The sequence below is a fragment of the Diabrotica virgifera genome, chromosome 5 (assembly GCF_917563875.1).
Source record: "Diabrotica virgifera virgifera chromosome 5, PGI_DIABVI_V3a".
NCBI classification, from domain to species: domain Eukaryota; kingdom Metazoa; phylum Arthropoda; class Insecta; order Coleoptera; family Chrysomelidae; genus Diabrotica; species Diabrotica virgifera.
This window is the reverse complement of record NC_065447.1, coordinates 246,668,818-246,685,587: the sequence shown is the minus strand read 5'-3', so window position 1 is coordinate 246,685,587 and position 16,770 is coordinate 246,668,818. Positions and strand designations below refer to the sequence as shown.

The 16,770-nt window shown below is 32.2% G+C and overlaps 1 protein-coding gene across 1 annotated transcript in view; it reads right to left on the bottom strand.

The window, feature by feature from the left end:
- The window catches only part of LOC126884763 (KAT8 regulatory NSL complex subunit 1), a 111,389-nt gene that overhangs the window by 71,601 nt on the left and 23,018 nt on the right, over positions 1-16,770 (bottom strand). The gene's annotated exons all lie outside the window — the stretch shown is intronic.

Sequence of the window (16,770 nt, the reverse complement as noted above, 5' to 3'; positions counted from 1 at the left end):
AAAAGGTCCGGAACATTGTTTAAATAATTAAAATGTCAAAAAATGAAGGAAAAATTCGATTTTTTCTTCGTTTTTTTATTATAACTCTAAAAGTATTCATTTCCGAGAAAAGTTGTACCGACATAAAAGTTGCATAATTAAATTTTCTTCAATATAAAATTGGTTGAAAATTTAAAAAATAGTCACCCTTGTTGCAAAATAGCAATAATTGTGAAAAAATCATACAAAAACAAGTATTCGCCTTTTACGTTTTTCAACCATTTATGCTACACTTAGGACCATCATATTTCACCCAGAAAAACATTATGATACAGTAAAACAATACTGTAAATTTCATTAAGATCGGTTTCAATCCAGCTTTCGCAAAAAAAAAATCATTTTTTCAAAATGTTACAGGACTTTTGAAAAAGTTGAACTTTTTTTGCCTATAGAAGTGTACTGTAAATTTCATTTGCAATTTGCAAAATTAAAATCGATTAACTACCACGGCGTCAGGAATTTTTTTAAATAAACATTAATTATTGGTGCTACGCGCAGGACAGCGGATAGTTTTCTCTGATTGGGCATTCCAATGACCTTTGATAATGATTGATACATTTTAATTTAATTTTTATTACATTTCGATATAAATAAATAAATTTGTTTATTGCAAAATAAAAACACATACTCTATCTTTTGAAATAATACTTTTTAGCAAAAACTTTCTTTGATCATATATTTTAACCTAGAGAATAAAAGTTTATTGTTTTTAAATATATGCAATTGTTTAAACAATATTTCACAAACAATAATAAAATTAGTTTGATATTTTTGGAATTAAAATACAACAAAATATAGAGTAAGAAAATAATATATTAGATAAAGATTGGAAGAAATTTTGGTGGAAATCAACTTGTGTGAATCGAACACCGCTGTTGGTGCACCGCATTGTCTTGGATGGACAAATAATTTAAAATAAAAGTAAGTTAAAAAAAGTAAGACGGTTTTATAGAAAAACAATGGGGTCAAATCTAACACTGCCATGGTATAAATGTTACAACTTTTGGTCATGAAAGTTAAGGGTTAGAGTAAACACACTACACTACAGGAAAAATCCAAAAAATGAAGGCATAAAATATTTTTCCGAAGCAACAACTTTTATATGGGACAAACTTTAAGACCATTAAGTGTTAGTATAAATGAGCATGAGTCTGGACATTAAACACAGAAGTTTTAATAGCATATTTTCCTCATGTTGTTCTGAAGCTATTTTCTTGTGGCATTTTTATATATATTTTATATTTATATTTTTACATATTTATTTATTTATTTATTCCTCATTGCGTAACAAACACACAAATAAAATGCAGCAAGATCTGAATACCAATACTCAACATATTTATTGTGCTACACATTCCACACAAAATTAGTTTCAAAACCATTTTAGTTCTGATTTGATTACTCTGGCAAAATACTATGTTATAAATAACGTTTATTCATATATCTCACACTTCCCCACCCAAAGATTTTGATAGAACAATAAGTTCTATCGTTTAAGGACGCACCAGAGCCAGCCTCCATCAAAACAGGTATTCTACACTTCTGTATTTTGCACGCCACGCTGCTATACCACAATCAACTGGATGACTCAACAAAGGTCACGGAATACTTAGATAAACGCGTTATTTTAGTTTTAAATTTCGACATGAGTAAACACCACAAACTGTAATGAAAGCATAATCGTATTCTGGCTAATTGTTGTTTATATTCATTTATGTACATTTAGTTATTATGGGGCTGTTTCGCCATTTGTCATATCAGCAGATACTGCATGGGATACGGATTTTTAAATTACGGCTTTTAATGTTTTTATTATTCACTTATTATACCATAAATAGATACCTTTTAAATGTAAAGATATTTTTAAACATGGATTTACCTAGGAGTACATCCTACGTTACATGACCTAATTGTTTAATTTTTTCGATTGCATTCTACCGATACAAAAATATCGATTTTAACGATAATAAATAAAATATCATTTAAAGGTACAATCTCTGTAGTAGGAATGAATAACAGCTATTGCAGAGCAAAATAACCCACCACTCCACTACGTAATAATATTAATGATTTTAATGTTCTCGTTAAATTAAATAAAAATAATAAACATAATATAAACCATTTTTGTATCTTTTTATGACAAATAATCTTATTAGGCCAGGACCGATAAATTTTGAGAACAAAAAAAATAGCAAGAGGATTGAACTCATTGGAAAAGAGAAAAAGTATAAGAAAAATAATTTAAGGTAGATCTGAGGTTGGGAAGGGGAATGAGGTGGGGTCGGCGGTGACCCTACCGCACATATTTTTTTGACATATTGTTCTGAAGCTATTTCCTTGTGACATCTTATCGACACCTGATATGAAAAACATTGTAACTCACTTTTGCTTAGTTTACAGGACAGCGATTTAAAGAAATTTCCAAAACATTTTATTTTTTAGTGGGTCAGCTTTTACATTTTTTGTGATGTTCTTAATCCATATTTTATAACTTTTTCTCAGCTTTTCACTTTTACATATCACATTGTTGTCAACATTACTGGTCCTGATTTAGGTCGAGTTACAATAGCAAATTTTTTCAGAATTTTAGGTGAAAATCATTGTAAGTGGTTCATACAATGATATTTCAACACAGTATGTTTCTTTGGTTAGGTGGATATAAATTGTAACTAATCAGTAAATATCGAAATAAAGAGATTATAATTAATTTATTTTATTGGTTTTACTTGAAACGTGATTTTTTTGCTCAGACAAGTAATATTTAAGAATTTACGTCATACATACTAACAAGAAGTAGGTAAATAAAATAATATCTTTTAGATTTATTTATTACAAAATGAACATTTACAAATTATAGAACAGTTTATATTCTATTAAAAAATAAACAAAATTAACCCCTTGCAAACTTTTATTCAGATTCATCATCCGAATATTCCGTTTGTTGAGAGTGGGGAAGATTTAAATAAAAACTGCAATATTGCTCTGGTATAGCTTTACCAGAGCATAAAGCCACAAGATCTTTTGCATTCGTTTGCATTCTAAGTTTATAGACGATAATTGATCAGAAATAAGATCGTACAGCAAACTAATAATGTGTGGTTGTTCTTTATATATTTTTACGTACTGTATTTTCGACCAGAAAACTTGGCGTTTATCTATACCTATCTAAATCCCAATTCGGCATTTTCTTTAACATTGATTTAAAGTCCAAGATGTCATTTTGACTTAGTTCTTTCAAATCGTATGGTTTTCCTGTGACTTTAGCACACTTTATCAGTGTATACCACTGTTGTGGTACATAAACAACTTGGTTCTTTTTCTTCGCTTAATAAGGGTGTGCATTGAATTACCCTCAGATTGAGAGTGGCCCACCTCAAAAAACGTGTGTGTAATATTAATATTTATGATCTTAGCTGCATAAATATACATTAAAATATTATTCGATTTCGATTTTGTCCTCCACAACAATCTGAATAGACTCTAAACTCTAATGCTCCACCAGCAACTTTTCTCTTAATAAAATCAAATAGCGCACTACTTATTTCATTAGGCCCCTTTTTACCTGTGGTTTCATCCCATGCATAACAATAGCCTTCCGCAGATCCAAGATAGTAAAGTTATACACTTTAAACTTCCTTTTATAATAAAACAATGATACCTCTGATTGGAGCCTAGTTAATATTTTTTGCAAATCAAAGCAGGGAGTTACAACCGTTTCTGTTTTCTTAGAAACCTCTTTATCGCGATTTTTGGCTTCACGTGCAACACATTTATTTGCAATATATAAGGTATATTCTTTTTCTATTTGGTCTTTCTCTGCTTTAGTGTTATGTAGATTGCAAGTAAGACACATATCTTTTTTCGGTGCAAAAAAACCGATATTAAACTCAGTATTGAATATGTTTCTGTACTGACTTTTGGTGGTTGGTTTATCGCATGGGTGATTCTCTAACATCTAACCATATAGTGAATACAATTTGGGAAAAATTAAAGACTCATCAAAATACATCTTACTTGTTCTTTGCCTTACATAATGGGATTCTTTTGCTGGAACAGAGTTAATATGTGCACGAATCGAATTTTTAATACTTTCGTCTACAGCATTTGCCCTGTTCTTGTGGCGACCACGCATATCTCCAGGTATACGGCCTCCGCCTTCATGACTATCAATTTTTTTGAATAGTGTAAGTAGTTAACCACATATCTGTTATGTTGAAAGTGTCCAAAAATGTTTTCTTACAAACTTGAAGTCAGTGATCTTCCAACTGCAAATTATATTCATATGTCCAGTGTCTTCTGGACTCTTTTAGCTTTGCAACTTTTCTCTCTTGTCTGAGAACATATCTACATAAATATTCGCTTTGTTGGTCATGATCAGCCATTGCCCAAAAATTATTAAATAAATTGAGTCTATCATTTTCAGATAATTTCGATTTACATTTTCTGATACATTTATCGTTACATCCAGGTCCCAGTTCTCTAATTTTCGATAATTTTCCAGTTTTGCCAGTATTTTCTTGGCCAGAGTTCCTCAGTTTCTTCAAGACATTCATTTTCCAAACACTAGGATCCCTTTGTCTCTTCCTTCCAAGATTTTTCTTCTTGAGGTATTGTTTTTTCTTAGCAGACGTATCTAATGGTGAACTTGTATCTTCGGTGCATGTAGAATTTTCCACTGTCGATGTATCTTAAGCGTGCAATCCACTGTGACCATTGATTATTGAGTTTCATCAGTAGCAGTTAGTTCAGCAGTGAATGATATAGGTGTTATTTTTGTTTGAAATTCTAAACTAGTATTTTCATGTGAGTTTTTACGATTTGAGGCATGATTACTATGCTTAGCAGTTAATAATATAGAATTTACTTCCTGACTATTGACTTACAATGTTGTTCATCGTACTATTCCACTATCTTGCTTTCTTGTATCACAACTTATAATGCAGTTATATAAAAACTTACTCAATAAATGTTTCGAGAAAAACATTGTATCCCATGTTACAATGTTTTATTAAAAAAATTTCCTCAATAAAAAAATTTAATATTGTAACATTGGTTACAACGTTTTTTCCACCCAGTGATCAAAAATTTGCACTTACAATGAGGTTATTTTGTTAAATAACTTTATAATTACATAAGATAGGATATAAGTTCTTAGACCAAATTGAAGGTTATCGTTTATAGATGCTATTTAAGCCATAGTTGAAAAACATTGTAAGTGGAGATACAATGTTTTTCATATCAGGTGTCGTTATGCAATTTACTATTTATTACTATTATTATATTTTATTATATTAATAGTACCTACACTCTGGGCCAAAATTAACGGGCCACCTTAAAAATGGGTCATTTTTTATGTCTTATATCTCTTAAACCCGTTGTCCGATTTAAGTGATTTTTTTAATATGTTACAGCCTAATTCCTTGACAATATCTTTATAATAATACTGTTGCTAAACAGGTAAATTTTCATTGTATACCGGGTGTACCAATCAAACAGTGTTTTTTTCTTAAAGTTTGCATCACCCTGTGGAATATTCTAGCATTTATAAAATATTGAAATTAAAACCTAACTGTAGCTTCATGTTTTCTCAGCATTCTGTTTTTTGATTCATTCGCTTATGTTGGATAAGAAAGAAGTTAGGTAGTTTAACAACTAGCCATGTTTTTCAAAAATACAGACGATTTAACTCACTAGCAAAATTAACCCCGCCACCTTTATTATTGTTTTGTTTACATTGTCTGTGACAGTTTGTTTCCTAAATTTGTGTCATTGAAAGATTTTTGACATATAGTCGTTGTACGACATTGTTGCAAATCTGTTTCCGTGTTAACAACAATTCTTGAACAATCCCTGTAATTTCATATCATTGTGAGCGAATATTGTTTAAGTTAGAATTTTAGTGCTTATTAAAATTTATTGTTTGTGATTTTAAAAATGCCACTCGCTCCAACAGATGCTGCTAGGGCAGTGGCTTTAGTTGATGCTGGTTACAGTCAACGTCATATCGCCCGTACGCTCGATTTATCCAGAACTACGGTACAAAATACCATAAGACGATTTCGGGAGACAGGATCGTACAACCGCAGGCCAGGTCAAGGCCGACAACGATGCACTTCAGTTCAAGATGACCGCTTCATTGCCACCACAGTATTGAGAAATCGCTTTTGCACCGCTTCTGAAGCTCGTAGGTCTCTTTTTGAGGTGAGAAACGTTAGTGTGAGTAGACAAACGATTAGAAGAAGACTGTCAGAAATAAACTTGACGGCTCTCCGTCCAGCTCGCGCACCAAAACTGCTCCCACAACACCGTAGGACTAGACTTCATTTTGCGCGAGAATATGCTAACTGGACTATGGCGGAATGGAAGAATATACTGTTCTCAGATGAGAGCAGAATAGCCCTAAAAGGTCCAGATGGACGCCAATGTGGCTATAGGCGTCAAAATGAAAGGTTTGCTCCATGCGCTATAACCGAAACAGTGGCTTACCGAGGAGGGTCAATAATGATTTGGGGAGGTATTTCTTACGAAGCGCGTACTGATCTTGTTGTGTTCGGTAGAGGCAGTGTGAATGCCCAAGTATACGTGCAAGAAGTTCTCCAAGACCATGTCATGCCTTTTGCACCAATCATTGGTGATAACTTCAGACTAATGCATGACAATGCACGTTGCCATACAGAAAGATCTACCCGTGAGTACCTTAATGAAGTCGGGATTCAAGTTCTACCATGGCCAGCACACAGTCCCGATCTTAACCCAATTGAGTATATCTGGGACAACCTCAAAAGACGGGTAAGAGCGAGAGTACCAGCCCCTGCATCCCTTGAAGAGCTGGAGACAGCTGCGGTAGAGGAGAGGCAAAATATCCCCCAATCTGATATCCAGAATATCATGAATGGATTGCCAAACCGGCTTCAAGAAGTTCTAAGGGCTAGAGGCGGCAACACTCATTATTGATACCCAATGTTTTTCAATTAGACTTTTATTTCCAAAATATTGTTAATTTGAATTTTCTTCGAGGATTTTTTCATTGGATTTTTGCTGTAATAAACGACTTTTTTCAAAAAAATTATTATTTCTCTTCCGCGGAGGTAGTTTTCACCGTATCCTTCATAAAATGTGGTCCAAGGTTAACAATTTCTGCAAATTGAAAGAGATACAAGGTGGGCGGTTAATTTTGTAGGTGAGTTTATTTATTACTTTAAAACCGGTTGAGACATGCACATGAAATTTGCTGGGTTTTAAGATGTAGTTATTGAACATTTTTTGGCATACAATTAAGCATTTAATATTCACCATTGGCGCCCATACGGGTAATATGAGCCATCATATTACCCGTATGGGCGCCAATGGTGAAAATTAAATTCTTAATTGTATGTCAAAAAATATGCAATAACTACGTCATAAAACCCACTAAATTGCATTTGCATACCTCGACCGGTTTTAAAGTAATAAATAAATCGTCAGTTTGTCAAAAAAATTTCAACACCCCCTATCTCGGAAACGAAGCATTTGCGGACATAAGTTTATAAAGCAAACTGTCATTGTTTTTTCATGTAGAATTACCCCTTAAAATTTTCCAAATTTTTTTAAAAACACCCTGTATTGATAAAAACATGTCTAGTTGTTAAAGCACCTAACTTTTTTATTATCCAACATAAGCGAATCAATCAAAAAACAAAATGTTGGGAAAGCATGAGGCTATAGTTAGGTTTTAATTTCAGTATTCTACAAATGCTAGAATATTCCACAAGGTGATGCAAACTTTAAGAAAAAAACACAGTTTGATTCGTACACCCGGTATACAATGAAAATTTACCTGTTTAGCAACAATATTATTATAACGATATTGTCAAGGAATAAGGCTATAACATATTAAAAAATCACTTAAATCAGACAACAGGTTTAGGAGAAATAAGACATCAAAAATGACCTATTTTTAAGGTGGCCCGTTAATTTTGGCCCAGAGTGTATATAAATATATATGTACTATTATTTATTTAAGAATAAGCCACAATTTAAGTTTGAAATTAAATTTATTTGACGTTTCGACTTCCATTTCGGAAGTAGTTATCAAAATACAAAATTAATAAATTCAACAAATTTTGTTTTTGTTGCTTGGTAAAAAAAATCTTCTATAATATAATTTTATCTGACTCATTCATATTGACAATTCATACAAATCATACATTTTAAAGTAGATGAATGATACTGCCAATCAATAATATTTATGTACCTATTTATAAGTTGCGTTCCTGGGACAGCATTATTGGAAGATAGTTCATTCTATGTTATGTAGTGTCAATCAGTCTGCCATAAATACTCTGCTATCATACATTTCTACATGGCGTGATCCACTTCCTTCTCCATCAAAGTCAGGTAGAAACACCAGAGCAAACATTTTTTAACCTTCGGATACCAAGCGGGGGAAATTTTGACCCGAGCGTATGTTTTTCTTTAATAAATTCAAAATTTTTTTCAATTTTTAACTCATTATTTTTTTATTTGAATTTAATATCATTCTAGATATCCTCATACATATTTTGAAATAAAAAAAATTCCCTATATTTTATGAATAAAAAATATATTCTATTCTGAAGTTGATGTTTAGTAAAATACCGTCTATTATGTGTAATTCCAAGTAGTTTTACGCTAATGACGTCGACTTTGCAAAGTAACAAGACACTTACTCAACATACACACTACACATGCCACTAATACTCATGTTGTGACTGGCTGAATGACATAAAAATCCATGCCATAAAAAAATAAAAAAAAAGCTTCATGTTTTTTAATTGTTGTTTTTGACTATTTTTAACTTGGGGTCATTTCCCCTCCCCCCCCTTGGTCATCCGTGTAACAAAAAGGTTGGTCATCGAAGGTTAACATAACCACACAGCAGACATATTATATAAAAAATATTTCATTTATTTGCTCTTGAACAAGTGTTTCCAAACCACATGTTTTTTGATAGAATTTTTGTGATGACTACAGAATTTTGTGAAGAAAATGACTAATCCTTATCTTTAAAACGTTAACACATCATTTAAGTACCCTTTAAATATCCTGAAATTATAAAAACCAGTCATGGAAGTCAAATTTCTCTAAGTATGATGATTTATGCATATTATAATGAAGTCAAATTCGTTTTTACTCAACCTTTTTATTTTTAGACGTCGAGAATCAAGATCAAGGTTATACAATCGATCGTACAAAACAAATTTTCAAGTTTATTCTTGCTATAATACGCGATTATGTATTTTTAATTACTATTTAGTTTATTTATTTGGTTTTAAACATGTGGATGTTGGTACCACAGCGGTAGGTACCCGGCTGTTGATGGTACTTTTTGCATGTTAATTAGAGAGCAGGTAAGCGAGCATGACGACGAATCCGGTATTATTTATGAGACGGTGTTACGAAATGCTTGCTCGATTCGTGTTTTTTAAATTTTAGCTTTCGCTAATGTGTTCGGCAAAATATTTTTGAAGTTGAAAAATAGACAAGAAATTTTATTTTCGAGATTTGCGGTTTTTGACCCAGTTTTAACCTTTTCGCACTCGAGGCGGAGTAAAAAATTGAAATTTTAAGAAAATTTACATACCAAGTACACTGATAAAAATAATTGAAAATATATACGGAGTAGTAAAAGGACGTGTACAGATAGCAGGAGAAAGATCTGAAGAATTCAATTGGGAAAGAGGTATCAAGCAAGGAGACAGTCTTAGTCCGCTACTATTCATAATAGTCATGAATGAATTGACTAGAAATACTGGAGAAAGAACGAACCAAATACAGACAACAATAGGATACCAAAGATTACAGCCAATAAAAATAGAAGCCCTATTGTATGCGGATGACATAGTCCTTATAGCAGATTCCGTGACAAAAATGCAAAAACTCATAAATGTATGGACAGAAGAAATAGAGAAATTAAAAATGGAAATAAACATCGAGAAAAGTAAAATAATGGTCATCGGCGAAAAGGAAGAAAATGAAGTAATTATAAAATGCAAAAATACTCAACTGGAAATAGTTACAGCATATGATTATCTTGGAAGTATTATTACCAATGATGGGAAAATAGACCTCGAAATAACAAACAGAACTAAAAAATCAAATAAACTGTACTACGCACTAGCGCCAATTCTGAGGAAAAAAGAATTGTCCCACGAAACAAAAATTAAAATATATAATACGATTGTGATACCGACGATACTGTATACAAGCGAAAATTGGACTTTACAGAAAAAGCATAATAGTAGGATAAATGCAATTGAGATGAGACATTTACGTGCTATAGCCGGAAAGACCAAATGGGATAGAATAAGAAATGAGACAATAAGAGGGATAACTAAACAGGAACCAATAATGAATAAAATAATAAAGAGGCAATTAAACTGGTATGGACATCTGATGAGAATGAAACCTAGTAGACTAGCAAGGAAAATTCACGAAACAAGGAATATTACAAAAAAGAAAAAAGGCAGGCCGAAGAAAAAATGGATACAGCAAATAGTAGAAGCAGGAAAAATCAAACAGAAAACGCTAGAAGAAATGAAACTAATAGCCCAGGACCGAAAAGAATGGAAGAGATGGGTGAATATGTAGCTAAATTAAACCCAAATCCGACACCTGAAAGGGTATAAGGAAGGGGAGAAAGAAAGAGAAGAAAATTTACAGCATGGGTGGCTCAAACCACATTATACGAACACATCGGTCAATAAATCCCGGGCCCAACTAGTAAAATAACATTTTTTTGGAAAAATTATTCTTTATTCATTAAAATAATCCCCTTTAGTGGCAATACAATCATTACAACGCTTTCTAATTTTTCGAAGACGCCCTTGTAAAACCATTGATCTATGCTTTCAAAATAGGCTTCCGTTTCGGCGATTACTTCCTTGTCGGAGCGATATCTTTTGCCATAGAGCATTTTTTAGATCGGAAAAAGGTAGTAATCGCTAGGGGCCAGATCTGGACTATACGGAGGGCACGGAAGCAATTCAGAGCCCAATTCGTGCATTTTTGCCATCGTTTTACCGATGCAAAAACTCCAACTTATTCCGATTAAACATGTCCAAACGGCGCCGAGGTTCATCAATTCGTTGTTGTCTTGCTCTGGTGTGACAAAACGCGGCTCCCATTTGGAATAGTATATTGTACAACAAGAGAGAAAAAAGACATATTTCTCACGAGCGCAGAAGTTTGTTGGCACGAGCCGAGGCACGAGGCGAGTGACGCAAATCAAGCGAGAGAGAAATATGTAATTTTCTCTCGTGTTGTACACTGTACTTTTTCTATGGGTGCGTTTTTGTCAAGAGTTCAAACTTTAAAATTAAATAATTTAGGTGCTTTTAGGTATATTATATGCCTGAATTGAAATAAAATACATATATACAAATAGGTATTTAATATTCTTAATATTTATATACTTTATTTATTTTAAATTATAATTCACAGTTGAACAGTCTTAAAAGGTAATTTTTGATAAGTTTTGACAAGTTTAAACACATTTTGTTTGACAAAAATAATTGTGTTTGTATTGTGCATGTTACCATGGAAATGGCGATCATATGTATGTAAACCGGCGGTGAACCCGTGAGAAAAAATATTTCTCACTGCAATGGCCGACTTTTCTCACTGCCTGAGGAATTGTTCATTTTGAATGTATTTAAGTAGTGAGAGAAGTTACACATTGTATAGCATCCATAGAAAAAGCAGCTTTTTCATACCCAAATGTTCATGTTTAATGTATGGTAAAAATGCTACCCCTTGATAACTTTAAGAATGTCAGCTATCTCTTGATCAGGACGCTAACTTCACTTTGCGGTTTTCCTTAAGGCCATTGGTACATAATTCGCAAATATTATACATCTATCCCTACTTTTTCTGTCTTTACACGGCAAATTACGTGTAGTAAAATTCACACTGGTATGGATATGTAACCATTACTAAACTTACGTGCATAGAAATCGGCCCACTTAAAAATTTGGTGATTTTTGATGTCTCATATTTCCTAAACCTGGTGGCCGATTTAAGTGATTTTTTGAACATGTTATAGCCTGATTCTTTAGCAATACCACTTTAATAGTATTGTTGCTAAACAGGTAAATTTTCATTTATACCGGGTGTACCAATTAAACTGTGTTTTTTTTAAAAGTTCGCATCACCCTATGGAATATTCTAGCATTTACAAAATACTGAAATTAAAACCCAACTATAGCCTCAGGTTTTCTTAACATTCTGTTTTTTGATTAATTCGTTAATCTTGGAAAATAAAAAAGTTGGGTACTTTAACGACTAGACATGTTCTTCATCAATACACGGTGTGTCTAAATAAATGTGACAAACTTTAAGGGGTAATTCTGCATGAAAAAATAATGACAGTTGGCTTTATAAACGTATGTCCGCAAATGTTTCGTTTTCGAGATACGGGATGTTAAATGTTTTCTTACAAACTGACGATTTAATTTATTGCTTTAAAACCAGTTGAGATATGCCAGTGAAATTGAGTGGGTTTTACGACGTAATTATTGCACATTTTTTGACATACAACTAAGAAATTAATATTAACCATTAGCGCGCATGCGTGTAATATGACCGATCATATTACCCGTATGCACGCTAATGGTGAATATAAAATTAATTTTATTTCAAAAAATCCACAATAACCATCTCTTAAAACCTACCAAATTTCATTTGCATATCTCAACTGGTTTTAAAGCAATAAATAAATCGTCAGTTTGTAAGAAAAAATTCAACATCCTGTATCTCATAAACGAAACATTTGAGGTAATACGTTTGTAAAGCCAACTGTCATTACTTTTTCGTGCAGAATTACCCCTTAAAGTTTGTCGCAATTATTTAGGAACACCGTGTATTGATGAAGAGCATGTCTAGTTTTAAAGTACCTAACTTTTTTATTATCCAACATAAACAAATGAATCAAAAAACAGAATTGTAAGAAAACCTGAGGCTATAATTAGGTTTTAATTTCAGTATTTTATAAATTCTAAAATATTCCACAGGGTGATGCGAACTTTGAGAAAAACACACAGTTTGATTGGTACACCCGGTATACAATGATAATTTACCTGTTTAGCAACAGTATTATTACAGTGGTATTGTTAAAGGATCAAGCTATAACATGTTCAAAAAATTACTTAAATCTATATGAGAAATCAATATGCGAAATCAATAAATATGAGAAATCAAAAATGACCAAATTTTTAAGTGGGCCGATTTCTATGCACGTAAGTTTAGAATGTCATTCTACTTGAAAATGTCATCATTAACTTAAAGAGATGGCTTTTGAATATTCTTGGATAACTGTTATTTGTATACAGTGAAACCTCCGTTAACCGAAATAATTGGGCGGAAGGCAGTTTCGGATAACAAAAATTTCGGTTAAAAATAACATTGTTTTTTGTATTTTTCTTGTATCAAATTACATAGTATTCTTGGTAAAAGTTGGTATTAAAAACACTTGAGGTGATTTCGTAATATGCTTAATATTAATTGCAATCTTTAGTTGTATGAAAGCAATGTTGACAAATTAACATCAAATTGTTTCCGTTTTAGGATAAAAATTTACTTTTATTGATGAAATTATTGAAACTGTCAGCCGTTTCGGTTAACAGAGGTTTTACTGTAATTGCAAATTATTAATTCAATTAATACATGTGATAATTTTTTCACTAACTATGTATTCAGTGATTGTAATAATTTATAAAGTACAACAAAAACTAATACTCAATCGAGAAAAGAGGAAAAGTGTTAAAGTGATTTTTTAATAATACATTGTTACTACGGAACGCTTACAATTTTGAACATATTTAACAACAAAATACTTGGATCACAGAATATATTATCCTGATGTATTCTCTGCTTGGATCTTCCACATTTATTAATAATACACAATAAATAACTTTTTATTAAGTTCACGTCTTAAATCAATTATTTATCAAATACACTATATATCAATATTATTTAATCAACAACTCAAAATATTCCTGATGCCATGTCAAATATTTAAAATTGTCACTGATTGTCACTGTCTGACTGACAATATTCTATTCGACTGAGTGCGTTGAAAGACAAAGATATATTTGGAAAATATTACCAGGGACATTGTGTTCATTTTTTTCGAATCCTGAAAAAAACCAATAAATATTTTTGAAAAATTTAAACGCAGAATGAAAGACTAAATTATTACCGAGGGCCGAAAGTCCCTCAGAATAAATAAAAAGGTTATATTGAATGAGATATTTGAAATTAAAAATCATACTACATTTTCTCTTAGTTTTTCACCCCTGTAACTTATTAAAATAAACATTATAGAAGTTCCCAGGGACTTTCGGCCCTCGCTAATAATGTAATCTTTCATTCTGCGTTTAAATTTTTCAAAAATACTTATTAGTTTTATCAAGATTCGAAAAAAATGAATCCTCATTTGAATAGCACTGCAGCCGAAAATACGTACCCATCCCCTTAATAATTTTCAGCATTTTTTTGGGAATAACTGCATAATTTGGCCTTCCGGAGCGCTCAGCATCACTGGTGTCGGTACAACCGCGTTTGAATTCAGTAAACCATCGTTTAATGGTGGTAATCGATGGAGCAGGTAACACATTTTGAGTCATTACTAAGTTAGGTCGTTTTTCCCATCAAATAGCAGTGATAAATCAACACACAAATGGCTTATAAATATTACAAAAGTAGCGTCACTTCAAAACCCGTAACTCCGAATGACAATGAATATTTTGACAGTACCTATGCTTTTGAAGTTGAAGGTTAGGATTACAGAAATTTCAAATAGAAAATTCATTAGTCACAATTTCATGACTTCTCGCACGGGAGACCTCTTGAGCCTTATTCTGGGCTATTCCATGAAAGTAGTTAGGCAAAATAATCTCACGGGAATATTTTTGAGAATGAACCTGAGCTTTTCGCCTTTTGTAATGAGGTACCGTCAGCATTCCATTTATATCGAAGACTCCTCTTATTCATTAGACCTTTTAAAATTCAATTTACATGTCCAAGTCCTTGAGTTTTCGATAATTAGTTCATTTACCTTACGTAAACGTGTAAGGTGGAGTGAGATATCCAAAACGACCAATTCCAATAATCAAATTCGAGCGTGAGACGTCTAGTCTACAAAATATAAAAATCAAGGGAGGCGCTGCTATAAAACCGCGGCAACGTTTCAATTTGTCGCGCGCATAAACACGACGCACGATTTTCGTGATATTCAGATTCAGAATGCATGAGTAATTCTACGAGGGAAGATGTAGAAGTAGTAAATCTAAAATCTAACAAATACATCATAGTAAACTTCGAGAAAAAGCTGAAAGTACAAGTCATTTTTAGAAGGCACTACAATCGATTTATACGAGCCTTAACAACTAAATATTCAGACAAACGAAAATTTATTGAAAACATTCATCTTCGCAACCTTACTTATTGAATTAAAGAACAAGATCAACAATACATTAGATTCTATTCTTAAGAGGGTAGGCGCAAAATCTTGGTCTAATACTATTTAAATGGAATTATTTTTTTCGAATCCTGAGAAAGTATTTTTGAAAAATTTAAACGCAGAATGAAAGATTAGATTATTACCGAGGGCCGAAAGTTTCTTAACGACAGATTCACACTCAATAATGTCACTAGCAAAATCACCAAATACATATCTTCTTTTTTGGTCGATCATGTCGGCCTTCGACGTTAGTCCATAAATAGTAGATTATATGAATATCTCGCCAACAACTGTTTTTTATATAAAAGCAGACTAAATACAAAAAATTTGAAGGAATAACGCAGAAAACACAAAAAATCGCCGATATACCTTACTTATGAAATCCCAAATGTTTAAAAATTTCATAAATGTCAATCGTGTCAAAATTTAACCCATTAGCGCCTACAGTCACCATATGGACCCAGCTGTAAAGGTATTATCATTGTTTATATTATATTATAGGGATAGTTGTGTCAGCAAAATAGGAAAACTTGTTTGATTCAAATTGAGACAGTCACCAGATGTCCCCACAATTTTTGTCAGGGTCCCAACGTCAAAATGCATAGACACCAAGTTGGATACGATCCTATTCATAACACCCCAACTCGCATACATATTAAGAAAAATAAATATATATGGAAGAATATAACGAGCGATCCACAATTATTGGGATCAAAGCTAGCCGTGCCAAAAATTACGTATGTCTTGTTTTAATCTGAATTTATATCATTGGTTTATCAATTAATTTTGATTAACATCAAGTTATTAATTATTATTAGTTATTAGTTAGTGATTATTAATCATTAACATCAATTAACATAAAAAATGAGCCAAAGCCTAACACAGAACTTTAATCAGAAATAAAAAGAATTAACAAAATTATAAGTAACAATAATAAATAAAATCAAACAAACTACATAACCTAACTTTTCTTGTTAAGTTGACGTACACTGCAAAGTTGACGTAAACTGGAAAGTATATCTGAATTAAGAATAAACATGCACTGTATAGCTATCTCTGTCGTTCAAAGCCACCTATGGTGACAATAATTTTGGATCACACGTTATTTAGAAATTGAATTAATGATGGCATGTTATTATATATATGTTACAGTTCAAGTTGATTCTCAGTTAAACTGAAACGAGCAGTAAAAATTGATTTTAAAAATTTAAATCAACTTTTACTAGTTGGAGTTGACTCTTCCTGGATCGATT